This window comes from Callorhinus ursinus, unplaced genomic scaffold, assembly GCF_003265705.2.
Source record: "Callorhinus ursinus isolate GAN/ISIS: 27379988/994484 unplaced genomic scaffold, GSC_fseal_2.0 scaffold4, whole genome shotgun sequence".
In the NCBI taxonomy this organism is placed as follows: domain Eukaryota; kingdom Metazoa; phylum Chordata; class Mammalia; order Carnivora; family Otariidae; genus Callorhinus; species Callorhinus ursinus.
The window spans coordinates 95059161-95077178 of record NW_027397066.1 but is presented as its reverse complement, the minus strand read 5'-3'; the positions used below and the strand labels follow the sequence as shown (position 1 = coordinate 95077178).

The following is an 18018-nucleotide window of genomic DNA, read 5'->3' as shown; positions in this document are numbered from 1 at the left end:
CTGAGCCACCCATGCACCCCTAGGATGAATTGATTTTTGTATTTTAAACCTTGTTAAACTCTCATTAATTCTATCAATTTATCAGTAGATTTTAGGGAAGTTTTCTGTGGAGAATTATATCTTACATAAGTAATAAAAACTCCTTTTCATTCCTTATATCTACTTTGTTTTTCCCTTGTCCACACGGACAAGGACCTCATTATTATGTTTTATTAGGAGTAGTGATGGCAGGCATCCTTGTATTGTTCCTGATTTTAGAGAGAATGCTTCTTTCATTTTTTTCCTCAATCAAGTGTGATATGTGCTAATTATTTTTGTACGTGTGCTTTACTAAGTTAAAAAAAGAATTTCTATTTCTCTTTTGCTAGAAATTTAATAAAGAATAAATGTTGAATTTAATTGCACATTTTCCATTATTAAGATAATAATAAGATCCTTCCCTTTCATTTGTAATATGTTAAAATATATTAATCACTTGAAGAATTTTGAATTGTATTATTTTCATTGGACTTCATGCCAAGTAAAGACCAGCTTTTGATTATGAATACACAGGGGGAATTTTTCTCTCTACCCATTATCAAGGTCAAAATTTTTAAGTTTTTCAGTCGGTCTTTTTATGTGTGGTGGGATTTAATTTTCATTAAGCTGTGAAAATTCTGTTTTATGTGGAGTCTCCAATCCAATTCTGTACCATAGACAGGCTAAAAGCATGTCCTCCATGCCTTATGCATTACTTAAAGCAGAACCTCAAGGTTCCAGAGTTTGGCAGGACCTCTGGCTGAAAACTAGCTTTGGTGCTCTTGAAGTAAACTTCTAGGCCCAAGATGGAGCCACTCTTGCCCAGGGTGTCATGTCAGCAAAGCAAAAGTTAGGTAATTTTAATGCCCTTGTAAACACTCAGCGTAACCACAAACACAGTATATTCAGTCAGCCAGTCCCCAAACTCGAAGCCAACTCCAAGAATTCGTACCCCAAACAAGGCTGCCTGTGTGAACCCAGCCAATCAGATATTTTCTCTTTGCCTCTTCCTTTTTCTTTATTCTTTATCCTATAAAAGCTTCCTGCACTCTGATCCATTTTGCAGTTCTCCATACGGAGCCTGTCTGCTTCATTAAAGTGTTAAATAGAATTTGTTTATATTACCCAAGTTGTTTTCTTCAATAATTTTTTCAACAGTTTTTGGTGACATGGAATAGGATCCAAAGCTGACTGCCAACACCCTTGGGCCAAGGATATGCACAGGAGAGGTGCCCGCTGATCCCTTTGAATTCACTGTTCCTCCTGTTCTTATCTAAGAGTCTTGGGTAAGTCATCCACGGATTTGAGCTATATATACTTGAATCATGTAGCATATTCCATTTTATGTTTGGTTCTTTCACTCAATATCATGAATTTGATATTTAACATTGGTGTTCTATATAGCAGCAATTACTAAAATATATTTGCTTTTACAAATAGGACAAAACATATTTATTTATTCTTCTGTCAATAGTCTTTGGGCTGTTTCTGGTTACTAAGCTTCTACGCATAATGCTTCTATGAATACTCATATACGAGTTTTGTTGAATATGTGTATACTTACCTGCTGCGTATACATCAAGGAGTGAAATTGTGTGTCACAAAATAGGCGTATATTCTGCCTCAGTACATACCACCAAACAATTTTCCTAGTTGTTTTTACTATTTTATACTGCCACCAGTAGTATATACAAAGTTCAATAACTTCAAGTTCTCACTGAAGCTGATATTGTCTCTTTTTGATTTAATATTCTGGCGGCTGGGTAATGATTGCAGTGGATTTTTTTTTTTTAAAGATTTTATTTATTTATTTGCGAGAGAGAGTGAGCAAGAGCACAAGCAGGGAGAGCTGCAGGCAGAGGGAGAAACAGGCTCCTTGCTGAGCAGGGAGCTTGATGCGGGACTCGATCCCAGGACCCTGGGATCATGACCTGAGCCGAAGGCAGCCGCGTAACCGACTGAGCCACCCAGGCGTCCCTGCAATGGATTTTAATTTGCATTTTTCTGTGGTTAATAAGGTAGAGAACCTTTCATATGCTGACTGGCCATTTGGATATCCTCTTTTGTAATGCCATTCAAATTGTTTTCTAAGTATTCTGTAGAGTTATCTATTTTGTCCATTTGTATAATTTATATATATGTATAGTCTATAAGCCTCTATCATATGTACACATTGCAAATATATTCTTCTACTCTGTGTATTATCTATTCATTTTCTCAATGATAAACAGAAGATCTTAATGTTAATATATCTCTGTTTATCTTCTTTTCTCTACAGTTAAGAGTTTGCTACCTAGTTAAAATGTCGCCTAATCCAAGATCACAAAGAAAATCTCCTATGATTTCTTCTGTAAGATTTATTTCTTTTCCTTTGACATTTACATTTATTTTCCATCTGGAATTGTTTAATATAATGTAAAGTAGAAGGTAAGACTGATTTTTTTTCTTACATGTTTATCCAGTTGACCCATGGCCATTACTGAAAAGATCATTCTTTCCTAATTTTACTGTAGGATAAAAATTGTTGTATCAGGTCACTATATATTTTTGAGTTTGTTTCTAGTGGTTTTATTCTTTTCCATTGGTCCATTTTTCTATACCTATACCAAAAGACACTGTTTTCATTACTGTAGTTTTGCCTGTCTTGATTTTTATAGCATCAGTCCACAGGCTTTGTTATTTTCTTCTAGATCATCTTTCCTAGTTACTTTTTGATATGTTTTCTTATTTAGATACAATTTGCATGTGCCAAAATGTAAAAATCTTCTTTTCAGTTTGATTGTGAATATCCATTTCAGAATCACCAAAAACAAGATGTAGAACATTGCTATTATACTCCTTGCATTATTTTGATGCAAATTCCAGGTGTCATAGTCAAAAGTATTTTAGTATATAAAAGAAAAGGGTTCTTAAAAACTAAACCATGATATCATTTTCATTCCTAAAAGTATTAATTATAATTCTTTAATAATATCTAATATCAAAGACTTGATTTTGTATTAAAAACATACTTTCTTCATTAGAGGTCATGTTCTAGAGAGTTACAGCCAGAAGGATCCTATAAAATAATACAATCAACTTTTCTCAAGATCAGTTCTACTATGGTTGAAATGAAGATTTTTTAAATATCTGCCCTGCCTTAATTATAGCATGAGATAAGAGAGACAAAATATATAAAAACATTGACAACCACAAATTGCTACATATGTATATCAAAAATTATACCCACCAACCCTTTCATTTTATATAATCCAAACAAAAACCAAGGAGGTTCGATTTGCTACCTTGAGTTCCTCCTTCCCTTCTTTCTTGATGAAGCCACTTCTCTCTCCTTGTGCAGGAGGCCTGTCCTTTTGTGATGGAGGACTCCTCTTCTGCATCTTGTGGCAGACCTCTCATGAGAGCATCTCTCTCCTCTTTCTTTGCCTGCTTCCTGATCATTGATACAGTCAAGTTCACCATATTTTCCACATATCATTTTCCCATTCTAGCATCACTATTTTTTTTACTGATATCAGTATTTGCTTCCTTTACCCAGATACAGAACTCTGATGGTATTAGTGAAGGACAAAGCCATGGTTCTCCTTTCTCTATAGTTTATCCTATTTGGGTTTTTTAGCATTTCTTGTCTGTGGGTTGAAGTCTTTTACCAATCTTGGAGTATTCTTGGCCATCATTAAATATTGTTCTACTTTGTTCCCTTCTTCCTGTCCTGCTATAACTCAAATTGAAAGTATGTTAGGTTTTTTTTTTCTTTCTCCTATGCCTTTCATCCCTATTTTCTATTTTCTATCCTTTCATTCTCCACAGAGTTTAGTTGGGATATTTTCTGTTGAACTTCACTTAAGTCACTAAACCTCTCTTTTGCTGCATCCAATTGGTTGTTAGACTCATCTGTTTATTTCTTAATTTGTTATTGAAGCTGGACATAGTAAAAATTATGTTGATTCTTTCATGTTTATAGATTTCACTTCTCTGGTGAAATTCTTCATTATATCCTCTATTTTCTTAAACTTGAATTACATTTACTTTAAAGTACATCTTTAATAAATATAATGTCTAGGTCTTTCTCAGGTCACATTTTGTTGTCATTCATTTTTCTCGGTACGCTGAGTATTTTTTTAATGATTTTGGGACATTTTGCATTAATAATTATAAAGACTGAATAATTTGCATTTTACTCTGAAGAGGATTCATGTTTCCTTCTGTTGAATAGCTAGAGTGGAGCTGAATACCCCAATCTAATCAAGAGCTGATATACTCATGGTGTGTTTTTATTAAAAGTCCCTCTCCTTGCTATGTCTTCCCATTTTACTTTTAGTTTCTTCAACATTTTAATGTTGTCAACAATTACGTGATGTTTTTGAGTAACTATCCCTTTAGCTTCTTTGCTTCTTTCTCTCTGCAGTTTAAGAATTCAATAAATCCCCCAAAGAAAAATCACAAGATTTTGCTTCATTTCCCTATGCCTCAATTTTTCTGAGATCTTGGCCTCTCATGTCTTGGCTGCCACTGTAGTTTTAACCTCTACTTTTTCTCCCCAGACTTATGAAATTGGTGAAATCTCTGCTAGTTTTCCATTCTCTTAGTAATAGCTCTGTGCCTGAACTCATCGCCTTTTTACCTTCTCCAAGAATTGGCAAATGCACTGCACTTACTGCAGCTTATAGAACATCAATCTACCTCTCCTTGCTTCCCTCAAATCCTCTCTAGCAATTCTAGACACAGATTTGTCTTTTGCATTTTAACTGGCCTTGTTTTGCTGCAAGCTACCCACTCATACCCAGAAGCAAAAATTTCCTCTAAGACCTTTTAAGATTATTGCTTTTGGTTTTTTGTGGACTAATCAGTGAGGTAGAGGTAGAAAATTTAAATTGTTAAATAGAAGTGAGGATGTTAGATACTCTATTGTCAACAAAATAAATTGAATTCCAGAAAAAAATTATGGCTATTTATAGTTATTTTTACCTTACTTATTTCTTGGCCATGTTATATAAAAAAGACACTTATTAAGTCAACTTGTAAAATTAGTAAATAGGGATTAGATAAAAAAAAATCTAACCCCACCTAAATATTTTCCAATTTTCTTTCTTTGTTTTCATTTGATTATATTAATATATTTTGAACTTCATGTCAACACTACTTAAAATAACTGCATATACTTTAATAACATCAAAATTCAGTACTACTTCCCAACTGTTTTTCTTTAAATTTCTAAATTTTTTCTGCATTCTCCAGATCCCGTCTTGATCATAACTTCACCTTGTAACATTCTCAAAGTCCCAGAATAGTGAGTAGATATTTAGGTCATTCTGACTAATTTTCTCTTCTTTCCATTGGCCATCTGTTGAAGCACAGTATATTGTTCTAGCTATAGAGCTATAGAACAAGTTCAAATTTTACTTCTTTTCAAGACCTTTATCCTTATATAAGAAAGATAAAGTGTATCATGCTCACATACACTCATTGAATTTGGGAGGGGGCTATATTGTTGGACACGATCTTTTTAACTAGATCAGTTCCTTATGGGACCCTCATAGCATGATCCCCATATAAAAAATTTTTTCAGCATAGTACAGGTGTTTAGATAACAGCAAACTTACAATTGCTCTCATCATATTTTCTTTCAACTACCTTATATTCAATTCTTTAGCCATACTGGAAAGTTGCTCTAAATTTCCTGATATCTTTCATATAATGAAATTCCATCCACCAGCCCTAATTTGTATGATAATCTTTACCATTTATTTTCTCAATCACTTTCTGATGGGTCTTTCAACATCTATATGACTTCCATTTTAATATCCTGTGTGATACATCTTTTATTTCTTTTCATCAGGTTAAACACATCACTCTTTTTCCTTTTGTCAGACATATGAGTCAAAACTGTAAATCAAAATAAAGAAGAAATGGCAGATAAAGAGGTTGTAGTGGTGTAAACCATACTTTATAATAAACATAATTGAGGATAGCAACTTAGAACAAATAATTGACTGAGAAATAAAATAGAATAACAGTCAAATAAGATTATATATTATACTATAATAAATTGTTCTATTTTAGTATATGTGAAATTATCATTAGCATTTCAGAAACAAGTCTCACTATTATAAACCAGCAGGGTGCTATAAATGACACATCTATGGACAATGCTTGGCTTATGCATCGATAAATGCTCAACAAATTTCAGGGTGTTATTTCATTCTCCCTTAGGTAGAAGTAAATGCTTCTCAGTTTACGTTCTTAGCACTTAAATATCTTCTATTATGACACCAGCCTAGAAGATCTGTGAATTCAGAAGTCACAACTGGCTTGTTCTCCCCTGTATCCAAAGTGCTATTCAGAATCTGTCATAGCATATGTGTTCCTTAAGTATTTGCTGAGTAAATGAATCAACATTCAGCATTTCCTCACTAAATTAGGAATTCCCCAAGCCTAGAAAAGGCTTGATAATAATGAATATCCAGCTGGTATTTATTGAATTCATTATTTCAAACAATAAACATCTATTGAGTCTTTGTTTGCTATGAATTGGTGCTAAACTGAATTAGAATTACCATGAGCAGATTGAAAATATATTCCCTACTACCCTTCTGTCTGCCTATTCTCTTCCTTCCTAATTTCATCATTTAATATTTTTCTATTTCAAGAAAAATAATTATTGCAGACCGAAGTTTAAGAAAGCTATGAAACAATATAAATGTCTCTTGAAAATCATTTATGTTTAAGCTTTTATTCATCTCTAATGCTAGACAAAATCCTTGATTTTTTTTCAGATTAATCTTCCATTAACAAAATACAAGTTCAGAGGACATAAGTATTTAGAGGGTGACTGGGAAGAAGACTGAGGGGGCAAGGTCCCAATTTGCATTATATAGTTTCTTCCTCCTAGGGAATTCCCTTTATATACAAACAGTTACAGACTTTGCCTGAAAGAAGACATTTTCAGTAATTCAAGGATGACTTTGTCATTGATCTTGGGTGGGGATATCTGGAAGGAGTAAGAAATGAAGGAAGTAACCATAGTTAAAAAGGCAAGAAAATTATATTGAAGATTCAATTAGGATTTTAGGAGATACAGAATTGAAATACAATAATTTCCTGATAATTTAAAGTTAAACCTCTCATCTCTCACTCAAATTCTTTATCTAAAATTTTTTATTTGAGTATAGTTGACACAGTGTTACATTAGTTTTAGGTGTACAACATAACAATTCCACAAGTCTGTGTGTTATTATTCTACACTCACCACAAGTGTAGCTACCATCTCTCACCATACAATGCTATTACAATACCATTGACTATATTCCCTATGCTGTACCTTTTATCCCTGTGACTTATTCCACAATTAGAAGCCTGTATCTCCCACTCCCCTTCACCCATTCTCCATCCCCCCACTCTTCTTCCCTCTGGCAACCATCAGTTTGTTCTCTGTATTCAGGGGCCTGTTTCTTCTTTTTGTTTGTTTGTTTACTTGTTTTATTGATTCCACATATGAGTGAAGTTATATGGTATTTTTCTTTCTCTGTCTGACTTATTTCAGGTAGCATAATACCCTCTAGATCCATCCATGTTGTTGCAAATGGCAAGATCTCACCCTTTCTATGGCTGAGGAATATTTCTGTGCGTGTGTGTGTATCACTTCTTCTTTATCTGTTCATCTATCTGTGGACGCTTGGGTTGCTTCCATGTCTTGACTATTGTAAATAGTGCTGCAATAAACATAGTGGTGCATACATCTTTTTGAATTAGTGTTTTTGTTTATTTTGGGTAAGTATCCAGTAGTGGAATTACTGGATCATTTTTTCTATTTTTAATTTTTTGAGGAACCTCCACACATCTTTTTACCATGGTTGTACCAATTTATATTCCCACCAGCAGTGTATGAGGGTTCCTTTTCCTCCACATCCTCTCTAACACTTGTTCTCTCTTGTTTTTGTTTCTAGCCATTGTGATAAGCATAAAGTATATCTCATTGTGGTTTTGATTTGCATTTCTCTGATGATAAGTGAGGTTGAGCATCTTTTCATGTGTCTGATTGCTATCTGTATGTCTTCTTCATCAAGATACTTTTATGTCTTTAATTGAGCATAAGATCAGTGCCCCATTATCAAAAACATACATTATCAAAAACATGCATGATTATTACCTGTACACAAACAATGAACAATGCAAAGAATATCCTTTAAGCTTACATTCATAAAGTATATAATGTATATTATTTTTATTTAAAATAAAACATAGACAATGTAGACTCTTTTGAATTACATGCTTTTAGTTTTATATAGTAAGTTCATGTCAAAACAAACTTTTACCAAATTTTTAATTAACAAAATATGATTTTCTTTTGTTGCTATTCTAGGCTTTTCCTTTAAGCAGAGGAGTGTTAGAAAAAGGTTTACATTAGAAAATAACTCTTGCAGTCTTGCAAAGGAGAAATTAGATAAGTAGAAACTGAGAACCAGAAATGAGATGGAATTAGAAAGATATTTCACAAGCAAATCTGATAAAGTTAGTGACAGACTAGATGCTAGGGAGGGGGGAGACTGAAGAGTAAATAACAGATTTGTAACAATGTGGGAGTCAAGTGGAACATAGGAGTGAGTTTAACTAGAATAGGAACCACAAGTATGGACAAATCAGAGGACATAACATGCCTCCAATCATCAGAGTTGAACTAACATGAAAAAGTAACCCAAAACACCAAAGGAAATGAAAATACATTTTTGTAATTATATATAAAATTCAAGATTGTCTACTGCTGTTTTTATTGTTTTTTAAATTATAGTAAAATCCATAATATTGTAGAATGCCATTAATTAATTTATATTTATTGAATCTCTACTTTTCCATTTAATATCCCTTCCCAGTGCCACTCTGATTAGAACAAACATAGTCAACAGTGCCAGAGGAATTAGACGCTCTGTTCAGGGGCATGTGGAGTCCCTTATTTTGTCAAATTCAACAGATTCTCTTGACTGTTCCTTGACATGTGTGATTAATTGCCAGCAGTCACTTTATTCTCAGCATCACCCTCACCCGTATTGCTCAGGCTCTGCTCTCCAGCTGCCACAATGCATCTCTCAGAAGAATTGAAATATGCCATTATATTTAAATTTAGTCCTTGTGATCAGGCTGAACCTGTCACACACCTGCCATCCTCACCTAATAATAGGCAAGCCTGAGTGAGTACTAAGACTCCTAGTGTATATTCAATGCACTATCCATTGTGTAAAAATACTGATGTGTCTCCTGGAGCCTGCATTGATGCATACATTTGTTTTCTCTTATGCCCACGTTCCTTGGCATCTGACAGTTCATTAAACCCCGTGTTTGGTTAGGTAATGTTTGCTATGCTTTCTTGTATATTTACTTCAAATGGAAAATCATCAAATTTAAAAACAAACTCCAACCTTCTAGATTCTTGTACCTAAAACTTACATAAACCAAAGTATACTCAGACAACAGAAAGGTAGCAAGGGTAAAATTAATAGTTACTAATTTTAAGTGGTACTTCAGAACATTATATTTCCTGTATTTTGAAAAAATATATATTTTAAATTAGCCAAACTGTCATGGGACAATTTCAAGATGCATGAAAAATGGAGTGTTACTAGGATGCAATCAATGCTTTAAAAAATATTTCTATTAACGACAGCTGAAATGGATGTTAATACAGTATGAAAAGGACAGTGCTTTGTATTTGGCACAGATAACCTCTTTTAATTCCAAATGGAAATAATATTCTTATTTTCCAAGGTGCTCATTAAGTTTCCAAATTAGAAAATGGTATTCTTCCATTTTTAAACCTGGAAATGACCCTTGACATCCTCAAGTCTAATCATTTCACTTATTTTTTAATACTGAGTTCAAGAGAAGGCTAAATATAGAAGAGGCATCTTCACCTCCATGTTTTACATTTATTTACTTTTAGTAACCTTTAGAAAGTAAGTTCTGCACATTCATTCCCTTGCGTACATTTCCTGCCATATATCCAGGAGAAAGCCATGGTATCAGTGATGAATATAAATAGTGACCTATCCTTCTCTATAAGAACAGCTGATATTCTCTCTTGAGAGAACCTACTCTGAATTCTGTGCTACAGTTCCTTCTGGTAGCTGCTTTTTCTGTGCTCAGCCACGATAGAGGTTGAGTAAAAGAAGGTTTTCCCCTCCCCCGCTTTCACAGAGGCACAAATTCAGACTCTCAGGAAAGAAGACCAAAATATCCGTGTTGAATTAGCTGCATTAAATACTCTGATTAGACTCAACTATAGATAGATTCAAAGTCTATTCGAATGTATAAAATATGTTTTTAAATCCATGGTGCTTCTTTCAGTACAGATAGAAAGTTCAAATCACTTTCTTTTTTACATTAACGAGAATAAAGTAGCCTCTGCCAAGCAAGGTTATTCAGACACCTTTCCCAAATTTCAGGTACATTTTCTTTCATGTGTTCATTCATTTATCTATTCATTTGTTTATTAGTTTATTCATTCATTAATGATTTTTTTCTACAAACATTGATTTTAAGTGTGAATACAAAAATAAAGTAGTCTTTGGAAATGGTATAGATTGACATAAAAACCAATTATTGGTAATTCAATTTATATTTTAATAAGCCAATCTTATAAGCTAGTTGAAATTTTAATGAATTATGAATATTTCTAAAATCCTTCCTTGAAAGATGCCTCAACTTAAGAAATTTGATTCTGTAAACTAAACATGCTTTTTTCTGATAAAATAGTAAATTTCATGTTAGGTGTTTGATCTTTTAGATGTTCCATTCATAGCACTTGAAAGATATGTTTGGTAACACTTTGGAATTCAAAGTTATTTATGGAAAAATTCATTGAACAAGTGGGGCTCTTATGGTATAATCAGAAAACAAATTTATTTTTCTTCTCTTTCTATTCATTTAAGCCTGTTCTGTGAGAATAGAACTTCCCTGCCTTAGATGAAATATTTGACAGGTTCTTTAACTCTTTGATTGTACTCAGTTTTCATTCAAATGAGAAGGATCTCACTTGAATAGTTAAGAAGACCAGTTCAGCATAATAATTAAAAAATAAGAACTGAATTCAAAATTAAATCTTATTCCTTTCAAGAGAATGAGACTTCCAGAGGGGAAGCTTGAAGATGGAAAGGGCTGAATGCATGGTTTCTTTTCTATTTCCTGCCTAGGTTATTACACTCTCCCAACCTCACTAGCCTGTGGTAGGCTGCTTTATAATTAAAGGGAGTAGGGGATTAGTGAGAAAAGAGGTAAAGGGCAGAATTTTGTTACTTGACAGTTATTGATGTTATTTGGCATTGAATTTCTCTGTGCTTAGAAGGTCTTTAAAGCTAACTCTTTTTTGAAGCACGTTCACAATGCATTTTCACCTGGCTAGTCATTTATAATTCCCTCATAAGTTCCTGATTTTGTGATGTTCAGTTCACTCAGCCTTTCTCTGTTGGAATCCCCTTTTTAACCTTCCTCTTGTCACTTTTGGGCAAAATTTCTTGAAATCAGCTTTGGTGACTCTCATCTACTGTAAGCTAAATGCTTGTGTATCTTCTGTTCTGGCAAACTCTGGAATTCAGGTTATTCCTTTTAATTTTGTAATTAGAACAACTAAACAGTTCTACTCTTTTTCCAAGGGTGGGTCTGACACAAATATCTATCCCCCATTCCTCTAGGGTGTTGTAACAAGTCAATGCTTTTTTTTTTTTTTCAATCTTAGAGCAGTCTGAGGTTCTACGAATAACCAAGACATTGTTTTCACATATTATGTTTGGTCAAATTTAAGATTGCACTGACTTAAGATGTGTAGTTAGTTTATATTCTGCCATAAAAAGACAACATCAGTTGAAATACATGTCCCGATCCTAAAGATGTTAGAATGTGAACAATGATTCATGTTAGAATAGCTGGAAAATTGTCTTTGGCTTTCAGAAGTGGAGAAATTACTGCTGACGATAGATTAAACTAATCCCATTGCTATTGTGGGAAAGCAACTTTTGCTATTGCCACTGTGGTCTGTGGATGGAATCCTACAGATTTTGACAAGTTTGACACAGAGATGCTAAGAGCAGTAGCAAGAAGTGGAAAGGAGTTAGAGGTGGGTGATGTAGGAAAGACGTTAGGGTTCGAAGCTGATGGGCAAGAAAGAATCCTTGGAACGTCTTTGGTGCAAAAAGGTGATTTTATTAAAGCATAGGGACAGGACCCATGGGCAGAAAGAGCTGCAGTGGGTTGTGAGGGATGGTGATTATATATCTTCAAGTTGGGAGGGGGCTAGGGATAGCATAAGCCTCCCAGGTATTTTGGAAACAAGGTTTCCAGGATCCTGAGGGGGCTAGCTATTGTTAGGAAAGGTCATTTATTACTGTTTAGTTAAATTCAGTCATGAGACCATTCAGATGTATTTCAGTGGGTCATATACTTCGGCAATGTTTGCCAACATATATCTTGGGGGGGTGGTGAGAGATAAAGGAAGTCTCCAAAGGAATTCTTATATGTTAAAGTAGACTTACAGGATCTTGGGGGTTGGGCTAAGATTGCCTTTTGCCTTTAGCAAAGTATAAATATTCAGGTAGTTGAGTCCCTAAAGAAAGGTCACTCTACTTGTTTCAAGGACTTGTCAATGGGCGGTAGGTAGTTAGGAAATTTAATAATTTCTCTTCTGCCTTTGTTTCCCACATTACTGGGCACAGCTGTGTCCCCTAGACTGAGAAGTGATAGGTCTCTAGACAGGTGCTGATGGTTCACAGTTCTCAAGTGAGCCCTTTGCCAAAAGTCATCGAATCTGTTCTCCTTTCCCCTCAAACGTAATGGCTTGGCTCATTCCCTATACTTCTCATTGTCTTTTCTGCAACTTTTAAAAGTCGCTGTTCTGTCAGAAGCCAGGCAGGGGGTATGGGAACTTCAAACAACTGCCTCTTGGTTACCGCCCCTGTAAGAAACCTGGGTGGTTTCCATTCTGCCCATACCTGAGAAGGGGCAGTTAACAGGACTTCTTAGGGCAATGCATCTGATACATTTCTACCAAAGTACTCTTATTTGGAGGGTGAATCCATGCCCATCACTCAATTTCTAAATTTTGAAGTATATTTATGGAAATGTTAAATCCTTTGCTTTGATATTTACTAATTTTTTGGAAATTGATAATTTTGGAAGAGGTGCCATGTTATTCTGGGTCGATGTCTTCCCTAAATCTCTCTCGTTTTACTTTAGAGGGAATTATCATGTCAATCTCAAACATATTTTAGTTGCTCCAGCTTCTTTTTTAAGCTAGAGGATGTATCACCTCTTTAATTTTCGTTTTTTTTTTTTTTTAAGAAACATTTAGTCTTTATTTGGTCAGTCGGTCAACATACAATTTCATCCTAAATAAATTGTATCTGTGTTACAGTTGCTGCAAAATATAAAAATCAAAAACTATTATTTATCTAAGCTTCATCATCCAATCTCTATAGCATTACAAAGGCTCTTTGATTTCTCTCTGTCATAAAAATGATGTGGTTTCGTTGCTAACATGGGGAAACCATATAACTATTTTTTTTAGATTTTTTGAAATTTTATTATGTTATGTTAATCACCATACATTACATCATTAGTTTTTGATGTAGTGTTCCATGATTCATTGTTTGTGTATAACACCCAGTGCTCCATGCAGTACGTGCCCTCCTTAATACCCATCACCTGGCTAACCCATCCCCCCACCCCCTCCCCTCTAGAACCCTCAGTTATTTCTCAGAGTCCATAGTCTCTCATGGTTCGTCTCCCCCTCTGATTTCCCCCCTTTCTTTTTACCCTTCCTACTATCTTCTTCTTTTTAACATATAATTATTATTTGTTTCAGAGGTACAGGTCCGTGATTCAACAGTCTTACACAACTCACAGTGCTTACCGTAGCACATACCCTCCCCAATGTCTATCACCCAGCCACCCCATCCCTCCCACCCCCCACCACTCCAGCAACCCTCAGTTTGTTTCCTGAGATTAAGAATTCCTCATATCAGTGAGGTCATATGATACATGTCTCTGTCGGATTGACTTATTTCACTCAGCATAATACCCTCCAGATCTATTCACGTCGTTGTAAATGGCAAGACTTCATTCCTTTTGATGGCTGCATAATATTCCAGTGTGTGTGTGTGTGTGTGTGTGTGTGTGTGTGTGTGTGTGTGTGTGTGTGTGTATATACCACATCTTCTTTATTCATCTGTCGATGGACATCTTGGCTCTTTCCATAGTTTGGCTATTGTGAACATTGCTGCTATAAACATTGGGGTGCATGCACCCCTTTGTATCACCTCTTTGATAAGTCCTGCTAAGATATTCCACAACCTAATTTTGGAATATAATAGTAGTGGACACATACTAGGGAAAAAGGAAGATAGGTTCTCATGTGAATGTGAAATAGAGTCTAATTTCAAAACTTTGTTACCTTTATAACATTCCTTATGTAGTGGTGCATAAGGGGGCATTCATAATTTTTTTACATGTTAAAAATACCAGCATGTCCATTAAAAAACAGCAAGTTAGTGATTTTTATTCAAGTTCAGTTTCTGAAAAAGGGAGTTCTTACAAATAGTATCTCCATATTGATTGGCCTTTGACAGAGTTCTATATTATAATTTTCATATTTTTGTACTGATGATGACAAAATCCTAAAACCCAGAGAAACACCTTCACAAATAACTATTTAATAGGGTATTAATAGATTTACATTACAAAAATATAAACTAATTTAATAATACTAAAGTAGAAAAAATGTTTTTTAAATTGTTCAGATTTTGGCTCAACAGGACCCTGTAGGAATTAGCTGCCCAGTGTTGAGCTAATTGAAAATTAGAACAAGTAGCAAATGTAAATAATGACATATCCAGAATCTCATAATTTATGTATAAACTAAAATAAATGAAGTACAAATGTATTCCAGAAGTATATTAGAAGGAATCTGCAAGCTTTTTAAAGAAAATGTTTCATTTACCTTATTGCTTTCTTGATTCCTCTATCCAGGCAGCTCCCCCAGCTCCAAGACACAGGTCTGTACTTTGACATCCCCACCTATCTGAATGGAATCTTAATAATGAAGTAAAACAATGTGATTAAGATTTTGTAACAAGCTGGGGCACCTGGGTGGCTCAGTCGTTAAGCGTCTGCCTTTGGCTCAGGTCATGATCCCAGGGTCCTGGGATCGAGCCCAGCATCGGGCTCCTGCTTGGCGGGAAGCCAGCTTCTCCCTCTCCCAGTCCTCCTGCTTGTGTTCCCTCTCTCGCTGTGTCTCTCTCTGTCAAATAAATAAATAAAATCTTTAAAAAAAAATTTTTGTAACAAGCATCTTCCATAACCCATGCACTTGCAGTAATCTCTCTGGCCACCTTAACTCACTGTCTCTTTGTATTTGATACTTTATTCAAAACAGTACTGTGGGACCCAGTGACCCAACCTTACCCAACTTCATTTCTCCCCACTTTAGTATCTAACTCCATGCTCTCTCATAGATATTCAATAAGTGCTTGCTTTTTTTGGTTCCCCTTTAATCAAAATGAGGAAGAAGGCTCAATGAACCTTGGTGGTTCTGAGATTAAGGGTGAGATTGGGGAGAAAATGGCTAAAATGATAACAAAATGTTTTAGTCTTTTGTAAGCAGTGGGTTAGGGGGATTTTTCCACCACCAAGCTCAAGATACTTTCAAATTGTGCTTAATATTGTGTACTCAGGGCACCTGTGTGGCTCAGTCAGTTAAGTGTCTGCCTTTGGCTCAGGTCATGATCCCAGGGTCCTGGATCAAGCCCCGCGTTGGGCTCCCTGCTCAGCGGGGAGCCTGCTTCTCCCTCTCCTCCCTGCTCATGCTCTCTCTCACTATCTCTGTCTGTCTCTCTCTCAAATAAATAATAAATAAAATCTTTAAAAAATATTATATGTACTCATTCACTAAACAATTACCAGCTCTTTAATATGTTCTGGACCTGGGGTGTGTGTGCGTGTGCGTGTGTGTGTGCGTGTGTGTGTATGTGTGTATACACACATGTTTTAAGGGATAGAAGTTAGAGAGGAATGATGATAAGGGGATGGAAATAAAATCTCCAAGGAAAACTTAGTCAAATCATGGATAAATCAGCCATATAAATAATTAAAATATATATGAAAACAATGAAACAGATATAGGTAACGTGCTTTGGGAGCATAATACAGGGTCAAATGAACAAAATCATCATGGGCCCACTGGAATGCATCAGCATCCATGGAATATATTGTAGGACTTTAAGAATAGCATTGAGTAACTGTTGCCCAAACTTGTTTTATTTATTTATTTTTAGAATAGCTAATGTGGCAGAAGTCTGCAAGATTAAGAACTGTGATCCCTATATGTGAGAAGGGATCTACATGAAAACAAGAAAGTTATAGAACACTGAGCCTTAATCAAATCAGGGTACAAAACCTGTAATCAAGAACTGCTGAGCAAACCAACCTATTATAGAAAAACAGCATTTTTAATGTCAAAAAATTTGAGTTACTTCAGGAGGAAAACAAAGAGGAAATATTTAATACTATCTGCTCATCCTTTCAAAAACTACCATGGGTGTTCATAAGATAACTGAATAATTGTTCAGTGGGTTGTTGATTTCAGATAAGAAATACTAAAAATCAGTACTATTAAGTGTTTAACATGTGTCATGTATTACACCATTTGCTCCTGACAATTCTGTGAGATACATAAATTAACATCATCCTCTTGTTACAGATAAGGCAGGTGAAGTGTTTAAGTGAGTAACATTTCTGCATTCCTAAAGTCTGACTCCAGAGTCTCAACTTTTATTTTATATTTTATACCGTTTGTTTGGAAACAGAATACACCTCACAAAGATAAGCTGGCAGTTTTGTTAAAGATGATTCCTTAGTGATCGGTGCTACTAATCATCTCCTTTGACATCTTAATACATTTTCTAAAGGAGGACATATACTATGATATCCTCAAGTTTGAAAGTAACCTAAAGTCTTCTGAAATCTAGTGATAAAATAAGAACAAGGGTAAATAATTTTTTTTATCATTATAACCAAGGAGCTGATTCTCAAACAGTATCACACAGAAACACAGACTAGATTCTACTAGGTTATGACAGGTGCATGAAGATGCAGAACAAAGGAGGGGCAAATAGAGAGGAAAACAAGCTGTGTAGTGAGAAATTGGGATAGAAAAGGACTAGTGGAGGCTTTCTCTGTGTGTGTGGTGTTTTTTTTGTTATTGTTGTTTGTTTGTATTTTGTTTTCCCTACTCCTGAGTTTTGCTGGAAAACTTTGGTGAGAGAAAGTAATGCTTAAAGATAAATTTTCTGTGGAATATGTTGTATGCTACTTCAAAGATACCTACAATAAAGATCTACAAAATTCCTCAGGGTTTTTAGAGTAGTCCTTGTAATTCAATAATTTTTAAATGTGACACCTTGGAGATTAGCCATTATGGTGACTAGTTATATCTAGACTAAATCTAGATATCTATCTATTTATCTGTCTACCTACCTACCTGTCTCTCTCAAGAAAGAGATATTGTTTAGGGCATATACAAAAATATTTTATCTGGGAGCAACTCTAATATAAAGTATTTATGAAATGAATGAACACACTTATAAAATAAATTGAGTACTGAGCTCTAGATAGCAAACAAGAAAATATCTGGGAAAAAAAAAAAACCTTTTTAATTGTATGATAAGAAAATGGGCCCAAAACTCAGCATCAGACTTAAAGGCTAATGAAATGGTTTCTCAGAAAGGCATTAGAAACTCAACAGAAAATTATCCTCTAGTTTTATATAAAAAGCTATGTGGTTATGATCACTATGCATCAAGAAGGATATAATGGAACCACAAATGGGCAATGAAAATAAACTGACATATAAGGGAAGGAAGATTATATCAGGAAATAGTAAAATGAAGAACTAATTCAAAATGAGGAATTAAAATGAGGGAGAAGGAGAACAGAATTTCAAAATTATAGTTGTGAAGCCAT

General features: G+C 34.8%; 1 protein-coding gene across 1 annotated transcript in view; it reads left to right on the top strand.

The window, feature by feature from the left end:
- Positions 1–1181: 1181 nt before the first annotated feature.
- Positions 1182–18018, top strand: part of LOC112826011 (bifunctional heparan sulfate N-deacetylase/N-sulfotransferase 4) — a 403078-nt gene continuing 386241 nt past the window's right edge. Inside the window, exon 1 of the mRNA XM_025874089.2 lies at positions 1182–1304. The gene's annotated coding sequence lies outside the window, so the exon portion shown is untranslated. The remainder of the gene's footprint in view (positions 1305–18018) is intronic.